This window comes from Miniopterus natalensis, chromosome X (genome assembly GCF_054644295.1).
Source record: "Miniopterus natalensis isolate mMinNat1 chromosome X, mMinNat1.hap1, whole genome shotgun sequence".
In the NCBI taxonomy this organism is placed as follows: Eukaryota; Metazoa; Chordata; class Mammalia; order Chiroptera; family Miniopteridae; genus Miniopterus; species Miniopterus natalensis.
In genome coordinates, this window is record NC_142103.1 from 105646249 (window position 1) to 105654979 (window position 8731).

Genomic DNA, 8731 nt, shown 5'->3' on the forward strand with positions numbered 1-8731 from the left:
TTATTTCAAATCCGTTAAACTTGAAAAGGGGTGAACATTAAGAGAATTACCAGCTGATAAAGGGTGTATACATTTTGGGGGACACTCTATATAGAGTGGACTTGCATTTAGCTCGGGGATGGCCGTTCCCTGAACCCTTTGTCTGCAAATGCACCATCTTACTCTTGAGAAACCCTAAGGGTTTGCAATGTTATTTCAAGTCCCGACCGGATACTCTCTCTGTGCCGCTTTAGGGGAACTCTTATCATATTTCCATTCATTTAGACTCTCTCCCTGCTGTTGCCTTGGATTTGCATATATTCTGTGTAGAAAAATAAACACGAGATCCTCTCCCTACTGTCTTTCGGGCTTTATAATAATACGGAAACGGGCTCCTTCCTGAGCGTCTAATATTGATACAGGTGGGGTTTATTGCTCTGGGTTGAAGGCGGCATTTTGAATTAACGGATTCGATGGCTTTCATTTTTTTCCGTGATATTTTACGCCGGTGGAGCAATGAGCCGGGGAAGCGAACGTCTACGTGTAATATTACCAAGGGTGGCCCCGCGCAAGCTGTGGACAGAGCAGTTTTTGCCTGAAGGGAGCAGCAGCACCCGGCCCAGTAGCTGCAAACGGAAAGTCGGCCTGAAATTATTTTACAGACGAAACACTTGCAACCAAAGAGAAATAAGCCCATCAGAGAAAGACAAGTATCCCCAGGATCTCACTCATATGTGGACGCTAATGAACAAAATAAACCAATGAGCAAAATAGATCCGGAGACCTGGACGCAGGGGACAGACAGATGGATCTCAGAGGGAAGGCGGGTGGGGAGAGATGAACCAAAGAATTTATATGCGTCTGTGCATCGCCCGTGGACACAGACCATAGTGTGGGGAACGTTTGGGGTGCAGACGGGAGCCGGGATGGAGGGGACCAATGGGGAAAAATAGGATGACATCTGTGATACTTTCAACAATATATATATATATCTTGTTGTAAAATATATATATATTTTTATTTATATAAATATATATATTTATGTATTTTATTTTTATTTTTTAAAAATATATCTTTATTGATTTAAGAGAGAGGAAAGGAGAGGGAGAGAGAGAGAAAAACATCAATAATGAGAGAGTCATTGATCGGCTGTCTCCTGCACGCCCCAGATTGGGGATGGAGCCCACAACCCGGGCATGTGCCCTGACCGGGAATCGAACCCCGATCGCCTGGATCCTAGGTCGATGTTCAACCGCTGAGCCACGCCCTGCCAGGCTACATATATTTTTAAATGTGTGCATCCACAGGATTTTTAGGACAATTCACTTTTATTAACATCCCAGAGAGGATCCCAAAGCTATGCAGAGCTAAAAGCAAAATGAAGAATGGAGTACGTGCTGGGGAAAAAATAAAATAAAATTTTTAAAAAGGGGGAGGAAATTAAATATAAATATAGAACTATAGCCCTGGCTACTGGGCTCAGGGATCAGAGCGTCAGCCAGAGCACTGAAGGGTCACGGGTTCGATTCCCAGTCAAGGGCGGGTACCCGGATTGCAGGCTCCATCCTGGGCTCTGGTTGGGACGCGTGTGGGAGGCAACCCATCGATGTGTCTCTCTCACATCGACGTTTCTCTCTCTCTCTCTCTCTCTCTCTCTCTCTAAAAATCAAGGGAGAAAATATCCTCGAGTCAGAATTAACAACAACAAAAACTATTTAAAAAGTAGAGTTACTTATATGCGGAATGTAAAAAAAAAAAATAGACAAAACAGAAACAGAATCATAGATACAGAGAACAAATTGGTGGCTGCAGGATGGTAGGGGTTTTGGGGAGGGGTGGCTGGAAAAGGGGAAGGGGCTAAGAAGTAGAAATGGACCCCCCAATAAGTCTAGCACCCACCTGGCCCCGTATATAGTTATTACAGAATTATCGAGTATATTTCCTATGCTGTACGTTACGTCCCCGTGACTGTAAGTTATATAAGTGTCTGACCACCCCGCTGTACACCTGAAACGAATATAAAAATAATACCGAATGTCAACGCCAATTGAAAAATAAATAAGTAGCCCGGCCGGGCGTGGCTCAGCGGTTGAGCGTTGACCTAGGATCCAGGTGATCGGGGTTCGATTCCCGGTCAGGGCACATGCCTGGGTCGCGGCTCGATCAATGACTCTCTCATCATTGATGTTTCTCTCTCTCTCGCTCCCTCTCTTTTCCTCTCTGTGAAATCAATAAAGATATATTTTTTTAAAAAAAAAAAAGAAAAGTAAGTAAAATTTTATAATAAAAGAAGTACAAATGGCCAGTTGTAAAAACAGTCCCGTATATCAACGTTGAACTGCTATGCTGTGCACCTGAATCGAATGTAATGTCCACTGTAAGTGAAAATAAATCTTATAAAAATAACAAAAGCCCTGGGTAGGGGCTCAGTTGGTTGGAGCACTGTCCCAGACACCAAATGTTTGCGGGTTCAATTCCCCGTCGGGGCGCATACCTAGGCTGTGGGTTTGATCCCCACGGGGGGCGCATACAGGAGGCAACAAATCAGCGTTTCTCTCTCACATCCATGCGTCTCTCTCTAAAAATTAAAAAAAAAAAATCTGTTGATACGATGGTAATAAAACCAAAACCGGCCAGAAATTCATAGGATGTCCAGAAGGAAGCGTCTCGTTGCATTTTTCCAACGCGAAGTGTGTGCGGCCACTGAGAGAATCTTTCTTTCTGGAGTCAGGACGTCGACACCTCCCGTCCAGGGGCGTCTTCATAGTCGTACTTAAGTCTTCTGGGTGGACGGCCACCCGATTCGGCTTTTTCGTTGAGGATCACACACTGACGAGCCGCGTCAGGCGGCTGGAGAACTGGAGTTGGTTACGTGGCCTCCTTGACGTCTCTTACCACGCAGACATCTGGGGTTCACGGGGCCGACACGCAAACGTGGTTCCAATTAAGAGGGAGGAAATTGGAACCAGTAATAAGACTGTGTGCTCTCCTCTTGGTTACCTTCGCCGGATGCTGTTTCAGGGACCAAAGCAAAGCAGGATTTAGATTCTCGCTAAATAAGATTTAGGGATGTCTCTGATCTCGTGGCCCAGCAGTATCCATTGTAGCTATGAATCTGCCCCAAAATTATTTCCTTTAAATATGCTTTTATTAATTTCAAAGAGAGGAAGGGAGAGGGAGAGAGAGAGAGAAACATCAATAATGAGAGAGTCATTGATCGGCTGCTTCCTGCGCGCTCCCGACTGGGGATCGAGCCCATAACCCGGCCATGTGCCCTGACCTGGAATCGAACCCTGACCTCTTGATCCCCTGGTTGACGCTCAGCCACTGAGCCACGCTAGTTGAGCCCCTGCAAAAAAGCTTTAAAAAAAATGTGTAAGGTGATTCATTTAGGATAATTCCCACGGCGTTGGGACGTCAAGGCCAACGTGGGTAAACCATCGCCACGTAGAGCTCATACAATGAGGTGGATGCTGACCAGAAATAGATATACAGCAGGCCGGCTGGTTATTTACGTAACACGATTAGGCCTTACAGATATTTTATTGAGTGAAAGATGCTCTGAAACAGAATGAGATTCACAGCGCGACGCTATTTATATAAATGAGAAACACGTAGGCCAACACAGCCCAGTGTGCGACCCACAGGCGTAGTTATGGACACGTGTCAGACAGATGGTGAGGGGAAGGGCCCAGGATTGTCAGGACGGAAAGCGAGGGTGCGGGAGGAAGGGTGGAGACGCGTGAACAAGGCAAGTTTGGGCCGCATTTGATGGAGACGGGTGAGTACCATGGGGGACAGTCAACTCAACCCTTGGTGCAGAGGCCCAACTGAGAACCTCAACAACAAAATATAGGGTGTCCCCAAAAAAACGTACACCCACGTTAACAGCTGATCACTCGCTTAACGTTCACCCCTTTTCAGGTTTAACGGATTTGAAATAATGGGTGACGCCAGACTAAGCTGTGAACAGAGAGAATCGATCCTAACGTCTCCACTAGATTTTTTAATTTACGGGGACACGTAAAAGGTACAAAACCAGCAACCGTCGGCGCCTTGAGGGCGCCCAGAGACGGCACGAAATGATCCTTGACGTTTCCGATTCCATTGCTTCGCGTTATCAGCGGGGCCTAGACCAGAACGGTCGTCCGTTTGATAACAGGCGTTGACCCAAAAAAAAAGTATTCATTTCTGTAGATTCTTTAAAATGCTGAAAATGAACTGTGTGTGCATAAACGCTGACTTTAGAATCATTCAAAGTGCGTACATTTTTGGGGGGGACACCGTGTATACAACTTAGTAGAATTTAGTCAGGTAAACACATAGGAATTAGGAAGGAAGATTGAACCCAGTAGAGGTTGTAGGTCACGGACACAGACAATGGCACTGTGATGACCGGAGGGAAGGGGCGCTGGGGAGGTAGAAACAGGTAAAGGGGATATAAATGGTGACCGAAGGAGACCTGACTTGGTAAACACAAAATACAATATACAGCTGGCGTATTATAGAATTATTCCCCCGAAACCTATATAATGTTATTAACTAATGTCTCCCTAATAAGTTCAATTTTTTAAAAGATAACGATGGACTTCATTCAGGGTGTCTTCACCTTGGCGCCGCGAATATTTGGGCCTGGATCATTCGTTGTTGTGGGAGAGTGTTCTGGGCCCTGTGGGGTGTTAGCGGCATCTCTGGTCTCCACCCACCAGACGCCAGCATCACCGACAGATGTGACAACCAAAAATATCTCCGGGCGTTGACCTCTGAAAACAGGGAGAGAATCCGTCTTATTGGGGATGGATGACGGGAGAGAAAGCGGGATGGCGTGGGAGAGGCAGGTGGCCCTCGAGGTAAACGGAGTCAGGGGTGTCTTACGCGACGTGTGGGGTGGTTACTTTATCATTTCAAATCTGTTCCATCTCTTGCCTTTCCATCGGGCTTACTTCTGTCATTTGAATTAAGGTTCAGAACTAAGGGGTCATTTACTGGTCGTTTCTTTTAAATTCCATGGGTTTCTTTCATCTTCAGGCCCGGGTCTTCTATGGGCTCAAAAAAGTTTTCTTCTACTATATCTTTTTTTTTTCTATTTTATTTTTATTATTTTTTTATAAATATATTTTTATTGATTTCAGAGAGAGGAAGGGAGAGGGAGAGAGAAAGGGGGGAAAAAAATCAATGATGAGAGAAAGTCATTGATCAGCTGCCTCCTGCACGCCCCCTACTGGTGGCCCAGCTCCCAACCCGGGCCTGTGCCCTGATCGGGAATCACACCAGTGACCCTGGGGTGCCTGGGGTGACACTCAACTAACTGAGCCACACCAGCCTTGCCCGTCATTTCAGTTTTATCTTCCAAATTCTAAATGTATAAATTAAAATTACTGCTTTCTGCCCCCTGCAGTTATTTGGGAATCTTCGGACTGACTTACCCAATCTCACGCTTTCTAAAATTTTACCTAGATGTCGGTTGATATTTCTTTATAGATATCTTCCTACCGCATTATAAATTACGTAAATTTCTATTCTCAGGTTTATGCCACCACAGACTACGGTAAGATTCAATAATTATTTCTCTTAACTTAGAAAAAAAGGCCATTTTTGCCCTGGCCGATATGGCTCAGCGGGTCGAGCGTCATTCCGCCCACCCAAAGGTCTCGGGTTTGATTCCTGCCAGGACACATACTCTCCGGTTGCCGGTTTGATCCCTACTCGGGGTGCATGTGAGAGGCAGCCAATCAATGGCTCATTCATGCCGATGTTTCTCTCTCTTTCCCTCTCCCTCTCTTTCGCTCTAAAAAAAAAAATCAATAAAAACATATTAAAAATATGCCCGGCCGGGCGTGGCTCAGCGGTTGAGCGTCAACCTAGGATCCAGACGATTGGGGTTCTATTGCCAGTCAGGGCACATGACTGGGTTGTAGGCTTGATCAATGACTCTCTCATCATTGATGTTTCTATCTCTCTCTCCCTCTCCTTTCCTCTCTCTGGAATCAATAAAGATTAAAATAAAATAAAATAAAATAAAATAAAATAAAATAAAATAAAATAATAGAATAGAATAAATTAAATTAAATTAAAATAAAATAATAAAATAAAATAAATAAAATAAAATAATAAAATAAATAAAATAAAATAATAAAATAAACATATTAAAAATAAAAGGAAATTTTCTTGAAAAGTACATGACAGTCAAAAAAAAAAAACAAAAAACTATTCCACTTTAGCCTTGTACTGACCAGAAAGTGAGGCGTGTGTTTGATGGGATCCTTCTGGGTACAGAGTTGCTGATGCCAATGAAAGCAAGGAGGGAAATTCCTCCAACAAAGACAATTTGCTAAAGAAAGATGAAAACCAAAAATGATATTTTTGGATCGAGCAATCTTCTTTCCTGCAGATTGACCTAATGGAAGTGTAATTTCGCGTGTCCGGTTCGGTGACCTCTGTGGGCTGGGACCTTAAAAGAGAGACCGGTTCGTCGCTTGGAGAAAATCAGCTGCAGGGATGGATCACTGAGAAAAAATGATTACACCCACGAAAACGGGGTGGACGCCTCTAACCGCAAGCAGCTGTCTCTTGCTCACCCCTGGGCGCTGGCCATCAATTTGCAAATCTTAGGTAGGGCTCTTCCAGTAAAAACGCCTTGTGCTGACTTTGTTATAAACGAGACTTGGGAAAGATCAAAGGCCATGTTGGAAACGGGAAGACCTAGTGTCGGACACAGATTTCAGATAGTCCCCTGGCTTGGCTTGGGGTTGTATTTTATTTCCCTCAAGACAGCTTTACTCACACCATCTGGTGCCCCATGCGCAGCGTGTGACCCCCACAGGAGTCTTCTTCCGATGCTGCAGGAGGCTCCACGTTGCACGGAAAACATGAATATTTATGCCGAGAGAAACACGCCGCGTTAGGTCGACATCCCCTACACTGAGTAAAATCCACCGAAATATTTCCAGAGGGAGTTTGTTTCCCGGGGTCTGACCGACCCATTCTCAGCAACGTTGGATTTGGAAATGGAAGATTCGTGCATGAATTGACAACCTCAGTGTTTTTCTTACTTCTTTCAAAAAAAGTAACATTTGGGGCCCGGCTAGTGCGGCTCAGTGGTTCATTGTCAATCTAGGAACCAGGAGGTTGCAGGTTCGATTCCCGGTCAGGGCACGTGCCCAGGTTGTGAGCTCGATCCCCAGTAGGGGGCGAGCAGGAGGGGGCCGATCAATGACTCTCATCATTGATGTTTCTCTCTCTCTCCCTCTCCCTGCCTCTCCCTGAAATCAATAAAAGGATTTTTTTTTTTTTAAAAAAAGAAGGTAACATTTGGGAAAAACTTTTAAATATTTTATATATTAAAAATATCTGAAACGCTGCTAGAAATTGGGCTTTGGCTCATCGATAGAGTGCCTTTGGGGCTCAACGCCCCATAAAAATATATATATATAAGTTTCAAAAGGGATCGTTGGCTAGAACAAGGGTTTATATGGGTATAAGGGGATGTGTTTTCGTCTCGCACGACCTCCGGTTTTATAGCCCAGGGTTGATATACGACTTGCTAGGCCCATCACCTGGAACGTTCGAAATGCCAACACGTGACCGTGATTAGAAGGAAGCCCGTGGAAATCAGAGCCGCAGCAAAACCCGACGGGCTCTCAGCTCACGGACAACGGCCCTGCCTGTGCCTCGCAATTCCAGTCATCGGACGTCTCACGCAAGACGAGCAGCCGACTTTTTCAACGGACACCTAAACCCACAGAATTGGGAGGCAGCTCAGCAGACATACGGTCAAAGCCTCGTGCAAGGTTTAGGAGTTACTTTCGCCTGAGCCTGAGTTGTGATACCTCATCTGTAACCCGGGTTGTCCTACGATTATAGAATCAAATACGGATCTTTACGGGACAGGGCGGAAAGGATCTCGGGCTCACTAATGCTTTCTTTAATTCTGCCCAGGAATGTAGGCGTGGCTTCTTAAATGCTTGGGAAATCCACAGTGAAATAATGAGGATTTTTTACCGAAAATTTCCAAGGTGGACTTAGAGCACTGGGACCTCGAGTCTCCTTTGAAAGATGTCTCATGTGGCCAGGACCATCCCCATAGAGGTGAAACATGACAATAGACCCAGAGAAATATCCGCCCACTGCACGTTCACATCTAGTGTCAAATTGATATTTTAAAACCTGTTCGCTTACATCTGTAATATTTTAAACAAAAATAAAATTTAAAAATAAATAATAAATAAATAATAAATAAATAAATAAATAAATAAATAAATAAATAAATAAATAAAAAATAAATAAAACCTGTTAGCTTGAGAAACACTATAAATATGACTTTTCTTACCCGTGAGAGTAGACGCTTATCCCAACATAGGAATGTCTTTTTCTAAATGTCTCTGGATGCTACGAGCACAAAAATCATTGGTTCAGGGTGAATCTGTGGGCCGCGCCCTGATAGTGACAATTATCGAACCTCCAAAAACTGGTTTTATTTTTAAATATGTTATTATTGATTTTAGAGAGAGAGGAAGGGAGAAGGAGAGAGACAAACATTAATGATGAGAGTCATGGATCAGCTGCCTCCTGCATCCCCCTTCTGGGTATTGAGCCCACAACCCGGGTAGGTGCCCTGATCGGAAATCGACTGTGACCTCCTGGCTCATAGGTCGACACTCAACCACTGAGCCACACCGGCCAGGCCTACATGGTTGTCTTAACGTTTCAGTCGACATACTTCAATGCCTTTCCGTACGTACCTCTCAGTTTT